The 17776-nt window shown below is 31.9% G+C and overlaps 1 non-coding gene across 1 annotated transcript; it reads left to right on the top strand.

Annotated features, from left to right (window-relative positions):
* The first annotated feature begins 8214 nt into the window (after positions 1-8214).
* On the top strand, positions 8215-8315 carry LOC125939263 (U6 spliceosomal RNA). Its single transcript, XR_007463002.1, has one exon. It is a non-coding gene; the product is annotated as a U6 spliceosomal RNA (small nuclear RNA).
* Positions 8316-17776: the final 9461 nt, after the last annotated feature.

Here is a 17776-nt window from a genome sequence, read left to right as displayed (position 1 = left end):
TTGATTAAATTGTTATAATAGGTTATTTGAGATTAAACTGGCCACTCTAGCATGACTTCACTGTATTCAAAAATTTTGATGAGGTTACTAAAGCAGTTCCAGAAATGTGATTATCAGTGTACTCAAAAGTGATTCATTCCTCAGGGCCTGATATGCTCATCAAACAGAACATATTCATTTGAGAATAATATTAATTTATTAATTACCATAAAAATAACTAGGGATAACCTAAATTCTTATGTCAGCTCTACAGCAAATCTCTGTCTCACTTGCTATTATTTTATTGGTGAAACTTTAGTATTGTCATTAAATTATTATGCATGGATTTTATTTGGGGGATGTACCTGTTAAATAATCACTTTTACCCATTTTGACTCTTTGGGGTTCACTCTTCCTGTTTAGTGCTGTAGATACCCTGACACATCCATTTTTATGGTTGAATATGGCTCATGTCCTAATAATTCACTGATAGATTTTTTTCTTCAAACGTAATACTCTACATTTTTTTTAGAGGCGTGGATTTTTAGTTACAATGAAAACCTATTTACATCCCTTTGAGATCATGATGTATTCATCTTTACTGGTTGTGAGTGCTCCCTAAGTTTCTCAATCCCAGTTTATAAATAAGCTCTTGAATTTCTTAACATTGTTTCATTTCATCAATTATTTAATAATCTTATTAGCTTACTGCTCAGAAAGAAATAAGACCTTACCTGAGGACTCTTCAGTCTTTCCAGGGAAGAGTAAAGGAGTAGTAGTCAACGTATATTGCCAATGTGGTTAAATAGTTTCTCTGAAAACAAATATGATGTTATTGGGGGGGGGAAGACAACTAACTTTGAGTTCAGTTAATGCTGTGATTTAAATTTTTCAAAGTATGTAAATGTGTTAGAATAACTGCTCAAATTAGGGGTCTGTAATCATAATAAAAAGTCTATTAAATAAACAAATCAAAACATCATTTTGAACATAATTGTGAATCTACATTAATGAATATTCTCCTTTAAATGCTGATCAAATAGTAATTCCTGATGTTATGATAAAAAATATGATGTGGTTTCATCCTTGTCAGGCTCTCATCAAATGGAACAGCAGACAGACATGACAAGAAAGATTAAATTCTGATTTTTGTTCCTAATCTTAGTCAGTTCTTCTCACCCATCAACTAGGTGGCTTCTCTTGGAGTGTTCTTAGAGAAAGAAAGCAATGAAAAGAAATGGGAAGGCCTGGGAAATGGGGGGAATTAAGTGTGGCATGTTCTATGTGAAATGAGATGAAATTTTCCAACGTTTCAGATTAGCTTTTGTTGTGGAAAATTTTAAAAATACAAAGAAAAAGTAATGGTAAAATGAACTCTGTGAAGCCAGTACCCAGCTATAATAACCATCATCTCTTGGTTTTGGACATTTGTACTTCTATCCATGTTTACTGGTATCTTCTATTATTTCAAAACAAATGCCAGATATAATATTTAATTCACAACTATTTCAATAAACTTTTCTAAAATAAAATTATTCTTTTAAAACCGATACCAACAATTAATGTATCATCCCTAACAACCCAGTAATATCTAACTTAATATTTTCCAATAGATGACATTCAAATTTCTTAATTATTTCACTTTTTCAGTGGATTGTTTCAGATCTAAACATTGTGTTTAGAAAGCATCCTCTTAAATCTCTTTTAATGTGTAATTTATCCTACTCTTTCTTTTTTCCTTTCAAAATGTTGTTTTAAAGAAATTGTGCCATCAGTTCCGTAGTGGTTTCGTAATTTCTCACTTTCTGTTTTTTCTTGACTGAGTCCTCCTGGCACTTAAAGGAAATCAAAAACAAAATGAAAACTGTTGCTCTGCCCCTATATTTCCTGAACACTGGTAGATAGTTCTAGAGGTTTGAAATGATTCAATATAGAGTTTTGGGGAAGGGTTCTTTATATATGGTGGTGTGTACTTTTATCAACGAGCATATGACATCTAGTTGTTTCTGCTTTTGTGAGGTTACAGTGACCATTGAAAAACTTGCCAAGATGCTTTTTTTTTTCTTTTTAATTAGGTGTTTGTAAAGTGGTGATATTCTAGTTCTATTATTTCTCTTTTTATTAGCTGGATTACTTCTATAGGGAGAAACTAGCACTCCTCATCTACTTGGGTCGGTTACCCTGAGGTACAGTTCATAAAGATAAGAAATGCTTGATTCTTTCCCTCTATTCACCAGTTTTCAGAACAAGGAGTTACTGTGTAGCGTCTTGAAAATATGTTTAAAGAAGTTTTTTGTTTGTGTTCTTTAATTTGATTTTTGAATTACACATCGTAATATTTAATGTGCTTCAACCTATTACTGTTAACATTGTATTGAAATTAAAACTCTTCTGTATATTACCAGTGCAAGCCTCTTCAGGTTAGTTACTGAGTCTTTTTTACAAGCATGGAGTAATTTTTGGTGGCTTCCTTGTTTTATAATATGCTTAGGGTCCAGGTTCATCTTTTCCATATCCTGCCTCAGAACTGGGCCGTATCTCCAGCAAACACAAGTTCCTCTGGTGTAACAGACAAGAGCCTTTGCACTTGGTTCTTGATGGCAACTGATTTGTTCCCTGCTTCTTGGCCTTTTTGGTGGTTAGAGTAAAACGTTTCTGTCAGAGAAATTTCATCACAGATTTATACTGATACTTTCGAATCAAATATGATAATTTTAGCATTTTTACCCAACTTATTTTATTTTGTATTCATTTCTCTTTTCTTTTTGGTTAAACATCTTGGTTCTTAATGACTTTAAAAAATTACTTGGTTCATATGTTACATATGTAGAATAACTTATGAATACTACCAAAATTATGACCCAAAATGTGTTTTTTATTGAAAATAGTTCTAGATTTGTTTTCAGCATATTGAAAAAATGTAGTTATGTAAAATACTTACATGTTCTAATATAAAATCTAGAAAATAAAGTCTATACTGTTGGGTAGATAAATAAATAATAAATAAATTCAGAAAAGTCTAGCTGTTGTCCCTGACTCATTTTATATTCTCCCTCTCATGCATAAATAACACTATCATTCACTGTATGATTTAGGCTTTCATTTTTAAAACAAATAAGAAAATACAAATGTATTTGAATTTATGCATAACTTCCTTAGATAAATATTGCTAACCTGTATACATTTTTGCTTTCTTGTTTTTCTTTTTTACATGTATAGCTATGCAATTCTCTGTTATGTGAATGAACTATGCTTTATCCAACTGATGCATATCAATGGATATTTGGAATATTTCCAGGCTTGTCAATATAATTTCTACCCTAAGAGATTCTTCACAGTGTGTCTTTGCCTGGACAAGTATTTTATTTGCTGAGTTGTGTGACTTCATAGCATCCAGAAACCTCAGCAACATCGATTTTGCTTGACCTCACTTGTACTTTTCCCTCTGCATTGAACTGCAAACTAAATCTAGAACTTTAAATAATTGCAAATAAATGATAAACTGCAACCTAAAGCTGGAAAACTCCATTTCAACTTCTTCCAAGATCAGCTTACCAAATTATCCATGGAGTACATTTGAGTGATTTTTGGGTTTTCTAGCTCTCCAGGCACTAGAAACCTCTTTACATATTTTCCACTTTGTCCTGTAAAGAAGTGACACCATAAAAGTCTTGGTTATATTTGTGTCTTTTTTTTTTTCCATTTTTTCCTACCTTATCACTAGTTTTGTTGTTGTTGTCTGTGTCTATTTGGGTTTGTTATCTGAGTTCTTTAGTTATTTGTGGGAGAATTTGTAGAAATTCAAAATTATTACCATCTCTCCTGAATGCTATATTTTACACTGGTATAGGATGGTATGTATTATCTCATATATCATCCGATATATAATTATTTATCAAATATATATCTTAATTATATGTATATGAAAATCTTTGTAGAAAATTACTTTGACCTCATTATAAAATTTGATATACTTTTAAAACATTCTTCATGCTAAAAGAATATTCTTTATGCTAGTGTTTTGCCTACTTTTATAACTTAGGACTAAGACCTGCTAACTTTAATGTCTCCTTTATTCTCCATAAAATGAGGCATGAAAATGACAAAGGTATGTTTTCAATGACAAAAATATGTTTTTGAATCATTTGCTTTTCATTCAAAAGCTGCCATGCCCAAATGTGTTTATGATAGATAATTAAATAACGTTACTCAGCAAACATGGAAAACCTTGAAGAACTTCAAATATGTTTTAAATTCTATTTCTATGTATTTTTATATACAATATCAGTTTTTTTTTACTTTTTGAAAACCATAGTGCTATTTAGGTCTAAAATTGTGCTATGAATTTTGGATCTTAAAGCAAAGTTAATCAGTCAGTATGCATATTTTAAGAACTTATGTTAGTGTGAGAACATATCTTCTTATTCCCAGATGATAGCTCCTTCATCATATAAATCTTAACATAAATCTCTCTCTTACTGTATGAAATTCAATTTAATTGACTGAGTGACAAATTGGTTTAGTCTGTCATTATTAAGTAGTTTTTAATAAGTCCCATTGTGTGGGTGACCATATGCCTGGCATTCAAAGTGTGTTTTCTGTGTAAGCATGTCTTTACCATTTCATGTCCTTTGAAACTCTGTAAAAGCACCTTATACAGTTCTGGTTTTATTTCTTTGAGGTGACATTGCATAGAGGTGTTAGAGAGGGGAAAGATACAGTATTAAAGTGATATAAAAACTAAATTCAGTACCCCGAGATAAGCTAAGACACTTCTGAGCTACTTTAATAAAAACCAAATGCAGGTGACATTAATTACTGAAAAATATATCAATGAAGAACACCAAAAAATCATGAATGAAATGCAATAAATCACATTTCAAAGAAATGCTCAAAGAAATCCCTAGTGGCCAAAAATAGAGAACAGAAAATAAAGTGGGTAATCAGACACTACTTTTGCGAATCTTGGTAACAGAGAAGGTTGAGTATTAAGAGATCTATAGAAAGAGATCAGCCAGGCTTGAGCTCTGCAATTGAGTCTCCTATGTAAAATGTTCAAAATGTAATTCCTTTAATTCAGCAGTGGGAAAGAAAATATTTTAAAGAGCCAAAGTAAAAAAAAAAATCTGAAAAGAATTATCAGCTATAGCTTGAATTCTGAATGAGGTAAAAATACTCATAACACCTATTTTTAACTAAAAGAAGCATATCTTCATGCAAATCTGCAGTTTAAATTTATGTAGTATATATTCCTAGGATTTTTTAAGGCAATAAATTTTTTACATTATGACAAATCTTAGAAAAACTGCATAACTCACAAAGACAAAAACAATATTTGAATATGGCCAGGAAAATATCCTCCCCCCCCCACACACATTTTTTTACACTGACAGCATACTTTGTAAACAACAACAGTAATAGCCAGAGTGTAAAAATCCTATACTGAATGCGATGACACAAAAATAGCAGTCAACATAGAATTTTATTATCATGCATAAAATAATTTAAGAATGCAGCCAAAAGAAAGACATTTTCAGGCAAACAAAAACAGAGATTTATTACTAAAAAAACCTCATGGAGGAACTTCCATTGTGTACTTTGCATGGAGGAAATTAAAACCAGAGGAAGAACTAAGATGTAACATGATCAGCTAATAACAACAAAAAAATTGTAAACATATGTGTAAAATTAAACCAAGTTTCACTAAATGAAACAAAAATATGGTTATTTTTGCAGGTAAAAATAAGGTGAAACTGAAATAGTGGCTTAAGGTGCTATGTAAGTTGCCCAAGAGTTACTTGCAGTTAAAGATTTCTAATTTTCTATGACTGTTCAAGAGAATAGTATGGGAATATATTAAGTATAAACTTGCTTAAAATAATAGGGATATTAATTAATTGGAGATAATAATTAAAATAATCAAAGTATAAAATATAATATCCCGAACGCTAGAGAAAGAAAAATGATAAATCCAAAATCCAAATTCAGAATGATAAAATCCAGAATGAGGAATGGGAAAGAATATGGAAAAGGCAGAGTAAATCGCAAGAACAAAGCAAGATATTGGTATAAATTCAAAATATCAATAATTATAGGAAATGCCAATGGACTTAATTCACCACTTAAAAATTTTAGATAGAATTTTTAAAAATATGTGTTCTTTACATGAAACACACTTAAAATTTACACAGGATAAAGGAATACATATATACAATATATACTATATCAAAATATGATAACATTACTAAGTTGTAAATAATACTAAATAAAAGATGATCGTGTAACAGAGTAGAAGGGAAAACTTTTACTAAATATAAAGATCACCGCATACGTTAAAAATTTAATGATTTGGGAAGAAACAGCAATTCTAAATTTGTCACCATAGGGGAGCCTGGGTAGCTCAGTCAGTTGAGCGTCCGACCTAGGCTCAGGTCATGATCTCACAGCTTGTGTGTTCGAGACCCACGTCGGGCTCTGTGCTGACAGCTCAGAGCCTGGAGCCTGCTTTGGATTCTGTGTCTTCCTCTCTCTCTGCCCCCAACACACTCCCTTTCTGTCTCTGTCTCTGTCTCTCAAAAAATAAATAAAGAAAGAAAGAAAGAAAAATAAATAAATAAAATAAAAAATAAATTTCTCACTATAAAACAACATAGCCTTAAATATATATAAAGCAAAAACTGAACATGTATACGTCGAGTTTTGAAATTCACCATTATTGTGGGAGATTTTAACACCTTTCTTGAAGTCACAGGTTAATCATGCCTTTTGAGGATACAAATGCCTTAAATAACATTAGTGATGAGCTTGACTTAAGGGCTATGTATTGGATCCTGAATCTAGCGATTCAGAAATTCTCATGCTTCTTATAAGAACATGGAATTTTTAAGAGAATTTGCCATATGCTAGCTCATAAGACATGTTTCAAACTTTAAAGGTTTACTATTGTGAAAAGTGCTTTCTCTGACAACAGTGTGATTGAGATAGAAGTAAAAATAACTGATAATTACTGAAAATGTAAGGATACGCTTTTGATTAAATCAGGAGTCAAAGAAAGAATCATACGGAAATTAGAAACATTAGAATTAGAAAATACTTAGATATAAACATTAAAGAAAATGGTTTAGAACTTAATTAGCAGGATACAGGGGAAATAAATTGAAAGTGACATTTGTGGCATGAATGTTAAACTTAAGAAGAAAAGAAAGAAAGAAAAAGTAAATGTCACATTTAAGAGGTGTGAAAAAGATTATAGAATAAACCAAAAAAAATTTTGCAATAGGTAATATGATAAAGTGGGAGTCAAATAAAACAAGCAAACAAAAAAAAATAAAGATACAATAGAGAAGGTAAGGCCAGTGTTTGAACTGATAAGGCCCTAGTGAGATGGACCAAGAAAATAATAGAGAGAAAGCAGAATTAATAAAATTATTAAAAAATAAAATGAAGACAAAACTATAAATGGAGACTAATAAAATAATAAGTGAATACTAGTAATTACTTTAGAATAATTAACTAGAAACATGACAAATGGACTTTTTCCTAGTAACATATAACTAAGCAAACTTGCCTTAAGATGAATTAGCAAACATCCGTATGTATATATACAAATATATTAAAGAATCTGAATTCATATAAGAATCAAGAGAGAAAGAAAAGAAAGTATTTGCTCCAGATAGTTTTGTTAATGAATTTCACCGGAAGTTTAAGCAAAAGATGATGCCAATGTTAAAGTATTTCTGGGAATAGAAGAAAGGAAAATTATAGACTCTTCTTATTTATGAACACAGAAGGCAATGGAAAAATTTTTAGAAAGAGAAATAAAGGAAATTTAGTAAAATAGAAGCAAATGTAAAAGCACAGATTGCTTGCCTTTTGAAATATGTACTAATGAGTTTATCACATTAAGAAATTAAAGAAAAGGCGTGTGGTTATCTCAGCAACTCAGAAAAACCACAGAATGAAATTCAAAACCGATTCATTATTTAAAAAAGAACAACAAAAAACAAGCTAAACATAGAAGAAAACGTCTTACAGGATATTGATCGAAAACCTACTTTGAACACTTTAATAAAGTTGAAATGTTAAAACCATTTCCTTAAAAAATGAGAATCAGACAAGGATGCCCACCCTCAATGTATCTGTTCAACATTCTACCAGGTAGCCTAGTAAAATTGTAAAATAAGAAAATAAAACAAACACAGACAAACTGCATTTCTTTATTTCATATAAGATATATCCAAATCCAGTTGGATACTTAAATTGGAAGGATACAGAGAAGATTAGCATAGCCCCTGCGCAAGGATGACACGCAAATTCATGAAGCGTTCCATACTTTTTAAAATAAAATAAAAATTACTTATAAATTAGAAAACATTTCACATGGGGACATCTGGGTGACTCAGTGGGTTAAGCGTCCCACTTCAGCTCAGGTCACGATCTCACAATCTGTGAGTTCGAGCCCGCATTCCCTGCTTTGGATTCTGTGTCTCCCCCTCTCTCTTCCCCTGCCCCGCTCATGCTCGCTCGCTCTCTCTCTCTCTCTCTCTCAAAAATACATAAACATTTAAAAAAATTTAAAAAGAAAGTATTTCACATTAAAAATATATAAACCGAAGAGTGATTAATCTGAGACTTAGTACAGTCAGAGTACAAGTTTCTTCAGAATAAAATCAGTCTCTACATTGTGGAATTCTTTCCCTAAAAGAAAAACAGTATTAATAATTTTTGTTATCTGAAGAACAATTTTAATTAACTACTACATATTTTACATTAAAGTTGGGATTTAAAAAGTAGAATAATGTATAGCTCACAAATTCTATTTATACATTTTCTAACAAATTCTCAATAGAAGAAATCATTTTTTTTTCAATCCAGAAATAGTGCCTCAAATCTCATTTTCCAATTATCCTTAACAAAAAAAAAAGATGGGTATACAATAGGTAAAGAGCACTGGCTTTTTAGTTATAAAAACCAAGATGGAAATTCTATTCTAACACGAATTAAATTGTGACTTTGGATAAACAACAACAACAAAAAGATATATCCAACTCCATAGTTAACTATAGATTATATATAGATAATTTATTAGAATTAATGAAGGAGTTCAGCAAAGTTGCATGTAAGATTAGTATATAACTGTCAAATTCCATTTCTATAGTTCAGCAGCAGATGATAGATTTAAAAACTAATAACTTACAATAAAGCAATGATAGGTATTTATAAGTGAATTACATTAAAAGTGAAGAAACATGGTGAAAATTCAGAATTTTTTTATTAAAGTCTTTCATTAAATTTTGGAGGAATTTGTAAAAAAGAAAAGTTATATAATGTTCATGGATAGAAGATGCGAAATGTTAAGATTATTAATATTTTTCAAATTATCTTTAGGTTTAGGAATCTGACCAATCTCGAATTTGCGATTAATTCTAAATTTGAATTGGGAGGTTATGGACTTTGAATAGCTGAGAATATTTTGAGGAACAAGAAGTTGTGTGGGAACTACTCCTCAGGTATCAAACCATTTTATAAAGTTATGCAACCAAGACGTTGTTTAGTCAGCTCATGGATAAAGACCAGTGGAACTAAACAGAGTATAGATACCAGTCTGTCATACATGAAAATACAACATGAGAGAGCTAAGGAAATGACAGATACAAAATTAAAAGACCTGAACAGTTGGTTCTCTATGAACAAATGAAATTGAACCCCCCAATTTAGACAACATATAGATAAATGTGTAAGTATGAGAATCCTCTTTTTTTTTTTTTTATGGCCATTGGTGAAGAAATATATTGCAAACAATACACAAATTATCCTTAACACATTAAAATTTAAAATCCTAAAAAAATAAATAAAAGAAAATGAAATTCTTGTGCAACATAGGAAAACGACTATGTTACAGGTGGGATAGGAAATCTACAATGTTTATAACTCTCATAACATTAGTGCAGATTATATTAGGGTCATTTTAACATCACTATAAAACTATCCAATCTATAAGTAGCAAGGTAAGTAAATAATATTAAGAGACAACTCAGCAAGGAGAAACCTGATTAGCCAATAAAATATGAAATGAAGTTTCAATAATAATCAGGAAAATCCAAAGTATAGTAAAAATAAGAAGCTTTTCATGCTCATGAAATTAATAGTCTAGTTTTACAGAAAACTTTTTGTTACACATGGGAATGTTAATTGTTTTAATCACTTGGAAAGACCAATTTAGGAAATAGTGCATTTGAAGGTGGTGATGCCCTTTCCATTCCACTCAGTTATACTCTAAATCTTGTGCATATTGAGATGTGTAAAATGTTCAGAGCAGTGACGTTTGTAAAGGAAGAAATCAGAAAATATTGAAATGCTTGCAAAAATCAAGACTTTTTTTTATCCATGCAGTGGTGTGTAATATGTAGAAGTGAATGAACTAGAGTTACATGTATCAACATGGATAAATCTCAAAAACATAAATTTGAGTGAAAAATGGTATAAGAATATGGAGAGTATAATGTGGTTTGTATGAGGTTTAAAATTACGCAATTTGATTAGTGGTATTATGTCTTAAGAACATAAACAACTTCAGTAAGGTGAAATTATGTACATAGAATTAAGTATCAAATTCAGCATAGTGGTTAGCTTGTAATAGGGAAGTAGGTTGATGGAGGGGCTGACACTGGTTTTCATTGCCTTTTGTAATGCCTTTTCATAAGCTGGAGAGCAGATACATAGGTGTTGATTATTTCATTCTGTATGACTTTGGTGTAGTTGAAGTGGTTTTTAATCTATTTAGAAAGTCAACTTCAGATTTTCTACTTTGGGTTATAAAAGGAAAATTCTTGCCATTTTCTTGACCCGGGCATGAACTGATGACTTTTGAAAAATGTCTTTCTGTAGCCCATCTGAATCCTGTCTGTAATATTTAAATGGCAGTACTTGTAACAGATAACAGAAAACAATGGCATATATCATGATAAGCTGACTAAAAATACTTATTTTGTTCTAGAGCAGTATGATGTTCTCTATAAAGTCCCTCCTGTGTTACCACTGTGATCTCTCCCCTACTAATATGAGATCCTCAAAATCTACTCAGGAACACAAAGTTCTAGGATAAATGATCTTAGATACAGATTTTGGGATGCTTTTTGTTACCTCTGAAGGCATGCATCTTTTTCTGATTAGTGATGTTAGGAAGACCTATGTCTTCAGGGGTACTGGCCTCCATAACTCTCAGGGACAATTCAGAAGATAATATCTGAAAGCCATATGCTAAACTCAATATCTTTCCTGTAATATACATACCTTTGGGTGAGTTCTTTGGTTATTTAATATTTCCCAGCCAAAAAAGATGGAACTAGTAAATAGCCTTAGTTCCTGCTCAGATTCATCTATACAGTCCCAGAAAGAAAGGTCAGGCTCTGCATTTTGATTAACACTTGTTTTTCTACTACCACAAAGCAATATTTTTTGGTCAGTGGGTCACATCCACGTTCTAATTCTGAATTCTTCACCTACAACTTATGAAAACCTGAAAAAAAAACCCTTGAACTATTGGGTATCAGTTTTTTAATTTGTGAAACTAGAAAGACTATACCTAATTCACAGAACTTCTGTGAGAATTAAGTGTGTGGAACTCTCTAAAATACTGGTTATTATTATCAATTTATTTAAAATATGTATAATCTCCAAATTCACCCATTCTTCTATAGATCTTTTGTTTTTGAAAGCTCAAATAAGTTTATCCTCTGAAATCCAAGATTTCAGAAGAAAATAATGAAGACTCACACTACTTAAAAAAGAGAAAAGGAAAGAAAAGGAAATGGTTGCATTTCCAAATTGAGATATTTTCAGTCCGTACTCCAGTAACTCCTTTCGCTTTACCAAGGAAGAAGGAATTCAGATCAGAGTCAGTATCCACCGTTGTATGCCTGCTCGCTGCAGATTTCTTTTTGTTTTGTTTCGTTTTCTTTGTTTCTTAAATTGGGTGCAGCTCCTAGTGAAAAGCAGACTAAGTTTTCCAGTTTGTGTATACCAGGAAAAGAGGTAGGACAAATATTTCTGAGATCTTGGAGCACATAATAAAATTTAAGAAAAATCATGCTTACACTTACTGTGCAATAGGGGATACAAAAAGATCTAATTAAAAACAAAGCTAGCCTTTCTTAAGTATTACTAGACAGTGTGCTAAGTCTCTTACAATTTATGTCAGGTAGGGCACACCTGAGGTTTGTCCTACGAAGTAGGGGTCATTGTTAGTCATTTTACAGATGGGTAAACTGAGGCAATTCTTATGCTCATTTGCACATATGATCTAAGTGGCTGGAGTAGGATTTGAAGCCAGCTCCTTGCCTACTAAATCAATGTTCTTATACTCTAACTAGCACCTCCACATTCTGGCCTATTTTCCACTGGCCCTGAAAACGACATAACTTTCCATTCAAAGAATATTCTATAATGACAAACAGTGGAAAGGCGGTAAAGCCCAAAGGTCTCCGAACTGCAGCAATAGCTATCAATCACACAGCAGATAAATAGATTTCAGAAGTTTTGTGTACAATATGTTCTTGAATTTGGGCTTAAGCTCAGACTGACATATAGTATTTCACTGCTAATGTGATCTCTTTCTAGCAGAGGGAACATTCTTTTTTTAAATTGTATTGCATAACTTGTTTGCTTCCTAGCAAAACAATTTTTGAAATTTCCGTATAATTTCTGTTAAATCTATTTTTAAAGTTGAAGCTTAGGTCAAATGCGAATATGAATATAGATTTATCCAGCATGCATAATTTGTAGTCTGTGTGGAACTGACTCATCTGTCTTCAGAATCTGGCAGTCACGTGAAGAGCTCTCCTGCTAAGAATGACCTATTCATCCTTCAAATAAACATCCACAAGAGGAAGAAAAACAATATGAACAGTTCCAAAGAAGAGACAACATATCATGCATGAGCCGATGTACTTAAGTCAGTTCTGTCAACAATCTTTGGAACTAAAATTCCTCATTCAGAAAGCACTCAGAGATGCTGAAAAATTCTGAGTGTAATCAATTTAAAAAACATTAGGGCTCTTTTCTTTTTAAAGTATAAGTGAGTGACCAAATTAGTGAACATGTTTCTTGAATATCTGCGGGATTATTTCAGAGCATAAATTATTAAGAAGAATATAAAAGTCTATGTTACATAAAGACATTTGTTACTCTCTATTCCTCTTAGTTTGATCAGGAAAATATATCTGGTTCTTCCTTATTATCTATGTTCTTCTCAACTTCATCTCTGTCCAAAGAGATATGCATAAGGCAAAATGTTTCAAATACTCTATTTGGTCTATGAGGAAAAAAATAAACCACCACTTCCACAGTAATAGATTTTTTTTGGAATGCATATGTCATTTTCAGCAAAAATATAAAGTAATACCAACTAATATTTTTGGGATTTTATACATTTTTAACATATGGTCACTAAAATAAGGAGGATGAACAGATAATCTGAAAACTCCATCTAGCTTGAAAATGATAAACGGTCATTTGCTCATTGTGTACTGTTCTGACAATAATTTTAGGATAGGATTTGAAGGAATGGTTTAAGAACTTTAGGGAGTGTGAAAGTTCTATCCCTAGATGTGACATGACTTCTCATAGTCTGCCATCTGACATGACTTCTCATATTTGTGTGAGTTTTCGTAGTACCGGAAAATTACATCACTTTTCTGGCAAAAATGTTTGAAGAAAATGGTATAAGAATATGGAGAGTATAACGCATTGGGTAGAAGAACCTTAAGTTATGTGTAGGATTTCAAATAATGGGGATACAACCAAAGAACTTAACAGCCTATAAACATTTGAAAGATCATTTCTAAGGATTTATTATTGCAATTGGTTACTTTTCTTTTAGGGTTATTCCATCTTTTAACGAAAAATTAAGAATTAAAAATTGGAATTCCATACTGTGATAGCAAGATTACCTCCCGTTCGAATCTCCTGATCCAGGATTTCAGGAGTATTATACTAATTTTTCCCTATAACATTAGCTATTTGAGATAACCAGGACAGTTGTTTTATAAAGAGTCATCTGTGGGACAAAAGGGTAGGGGAAGGAAGGGATCTATTCCATACTTAAAAGAAAGGGAAAGTATGTTAAAAAAATTACAATGTGTCAACAACAAAGTCACTCCTGCAACAAAGGATAAAATTTGAATATGAATAGATGGTAAGTCTCAATAGACTTCCAGCCTCTAGAACTGTGAGAAATAAATTTCTGTTGTTTATACGTTACCCCATTTATGGTACTTTGTCATAGTAGCCTGAACAGACTGAGACAACACCCGAATTGAAATACAGCAGTTTCCCTTTATCCACAATTTTGCTTTCTGCAATTTCAGTTACCTGTGGTTGACTCTGGTCTGGAAGCCCAGGAACCTCCTTTTGGCCTATCCTCAGAAGGTCAATAGTAACCTAATGCTGAATTACAGTGCCTGCGTCATTCACCTCACTTCATCTCATCATGTAGTCATTTTATCATCTCACATCATCACAAGAAGAAGAAGGGTGAGTACAGTAATAAGATATTTTGAGTGAGAGAGACCACATTCATATAAATGTTATTATAATATGTGGTTATAATTGTTCTGTTTAATTATTGTTGTTGGTAATCTTGTACTGTGCCTAACTTAGAAATTAAACTTTATTGTAGATATGTATGGGTAGGAAAAAACATAGTAGATATAGGTTTTGGTATTATCTGTGGTTTCAGGCATCCATTGGGGGTCTTGGAACATATGCCCCACAGGTAAGATGCAGTCACATGTGTGAGTCCAGTTGGGAAGAGGTCTGAGCTGGAGACCTTCATTTGGAAGTGATCAGTCTCTAAAAGGTATTTAAAGCCATGAGACAGATGACTGATGACTCAATAGTAATAATAGCAGAACTTATACATGGCTCATAGTAAACAAATATATCCTAATCATTTTTCTAATTGTGTATTAATTCCTCTAGTCCACAGAATTCTATGAGATTGGTACAGTTACCCCAATTTACAGAGGGGAAGCCAAAGCACAAAAAAGTTAGGATATTAGCCTAAGATCATACAGAGGTCATTGAGAATGTAAGTATCAATAGAAAGGAGAATTCTGAATATACCTCTGAATGCATGGAGGTTAAAAGTTTAGAAGTCTAGGAGAAAAAAAAACCAAGCAAGTATTATTCCCAGAAGCCAAATGAGGAAAGTTTGACAATGAGAAGGGAAAAAAAATTTTAGGATAAGAAAAAAAAAGAGGGAAACAGTTTGAAAGTAAATGGTGACAGAAAATTGTTTTAGTGATGTTTGTGAGTAAGCAAAAGTGAATTGATAAATTACATGACTTAAATATTGTTAACTACAATTGTGAATGCAGTGTGTTTGATTATTTCAAGAGGTTAAATTTCTGACATGGTGTATAAACAATTCTCAAAAATTATATTCCCTCACTAAACTTGTATACATTTAATAAATATTCTGAATTATAAAATTACTTGAAATAATATTCTCTATATACTTCAAATTATAGCCTCTTTCTAAACTTAATTACAAATTTAAAATGCAAAAAATAAGCATGCTAGGACAAGAAATTATATGATATTTTTAAAAATATTAGAGATATTTAAAATATTAAAACTTACAGCCTGTTCTTAAACACAATTGGTGAACTTAATACTATGGGAAGGACACATGTGTATGTGTTTGTGTGTGTTATAATCTATTCTATGATGTATTATTCATCACATATTTCAATATATATCTGGGGTACAGATTCATTTGCATTAAATTAAGGTAAGTAAATCTAAAGACGCATGGATAAGACGAAATTTCTACATGAATATTGGAAGCTGTATGCTGAATATGTGCAAAAATATTTTGCTCAAGACACTACTAAACACATTGAATGTAAGCTTCAGCTTTGTCTGCCATATTCATGTTGGGCCATAATCCTAACCTTCCATTTTAGAAGGTTTCACTTTTATTTTTTTATTTTTATTTTTTTAACGTTTATTATTATTGAGAGAGAGAGACAGAGCGTGAGTGGGGGAGGGGGGCAGAGAGAGAGGGAGACACAGAATCTAAAGTGGGCTCCAGGTTCTGAGCTGTCAGCACAGAGCCCAATGCGGTGCTCAAACTCACAAACCGTGAGATCATGATCTGAGCCAAAGTAAGACACTTAACCAACTGAGCCATCCAGGCGCCCCACAAAAAGTTTCACTTTTAAAATTCAATGTCCCACATTCCATGGACGTATATCAAGTTTCAACTTTAGCCAAGTATTTTATCTCACTTTCATCTTTTAATGCTTGATCTGGGTAGATGAGACTCCTTACTCTAACCCAACTTGAAAATACTTTCCTTCACTTCTTGATTTTTGTTTCCAATTTACTACTGCTTATATGATTTCTGAAGCCTTTTGTCCTTTGTCTAACTCTGCATGACAATGTTAGAGTCACTTTTTTGAGTAATGACCAATATTTCTTTTTTTTTAAGTTGAAAAATATAAAGGAAAAAAGAAATTAAAAGTGAGGGATGTAACAACCACACTGTGTAGAAAGTGAAGCGATAATTTAGTAATTATGTTATAGAGGAGTAAAAAAGATAGGTGAATGGGAAAATAAAGTCACATTTAAACATTAGAAGGAAATGTCTTGAATAAATAAATAACTTCCCTGTGTCAGACCTCTGGTCTTTAACCCTTGTCTTGCTTCAAAGTCAGTTGGCAATACTCTTCTTGCTACCAATGATGCTGACTCTTCTCCAGTCCTCTCTGAGCAAAGCAAAGAACTCTCTTCTTCCATATATTTCTTTCTAACCTTTAGTTTGGCATAAACTTGCTTTTTTTGTCTTTTGTGGGGACTCTTTTGGCTGACAGAATCTCAGTGTCATGACCCAGTATGTAAGTGTGTGTGTTTAATACATATATGAATGTCTACTTTGTTTTTGCAGCCCTGATAGAGTAGATGCATAATTCTAGAACAATATAGATGCCTAAAGAAAAGACTTATGATTTATAAATTTCTGGACAAAACCAAACATAATATTAGTATTTCAAGTTATAACCTCAGTACTTTGACAATGGTGGGAAGTAGAGACTAGGAAATAGAATTGTTCAGTTATGCTAAATTCTTTTTGGGAAAAAGCAAACAAATGTATTTTTGTTCTTAACTTTGACAATTGTAGAAACATTTTCATTTGTATTTTTTACTTTAAGATAACTATTAGTGAAATGAAAATGCATAACAATAGTAAAAAAAAAGAGGAAAACATAGCAAATAAACCAATATATTAACAAATGTGCATTAAATGGTTAAAACCAAGGCTGTATGAATGAGTTTAAAAATCAAAGTACAACAATATATTTTTTTTTTAGAAAACATGCAAAAATTGAGAAAAAGTTAACAATGAAAGCATGGACTAAGATAAATTATAATAAAGATGGTGTTAGGATAAAAACAAAGATGGCAATTTATCTCTAAAATTAAATTTTGGGACAGTAATTTCTTGGATGAAAAGAATAATCTGTGGAACATTTATAGTCACGATTTTTCATGTCTTTTGTTAAACCACCAAATATACAAAATAAAATCTGTTCAAAGGTAGAGGGAATATGTCAGGGGTAGAGTTTTTAATTTTTTCAATAATTTTTTTAATATTTATTTATTTTTGAGAGAGACAGAGACAGAGTATGAGCTGGGGAGGGGCAGAGAGAGAGAGAGAGAGAGATAGAGAGACAGAATCTGAAGCAGGCTTTAGGTTCCGACCTGTCAGCACAGGGCCCTCTGAGGGACTCAA

Source organism: Panthera uncia, assembly GCF_023721935.1.
Source record: "Panthera uncia isolate 11264 chromosome B2 unlocalized genomic scaffold, Puncia_PCG_1.0 HiC_scaffold_24, whole genome shotgun sequence".
In the NCBI taxonomy this organism is placed as follows: domain Eukaryota; kingdom Metazoa; phylum Chordata; class Mammalia; order Carnivora; family Felidae; genus Panthera; species Panthera uncia.
The sequence above is the reverse complement of the archived record's forward strand: the minus strand, read 5'-3'. Positions and strand labels throughout refer to the sequence as shown.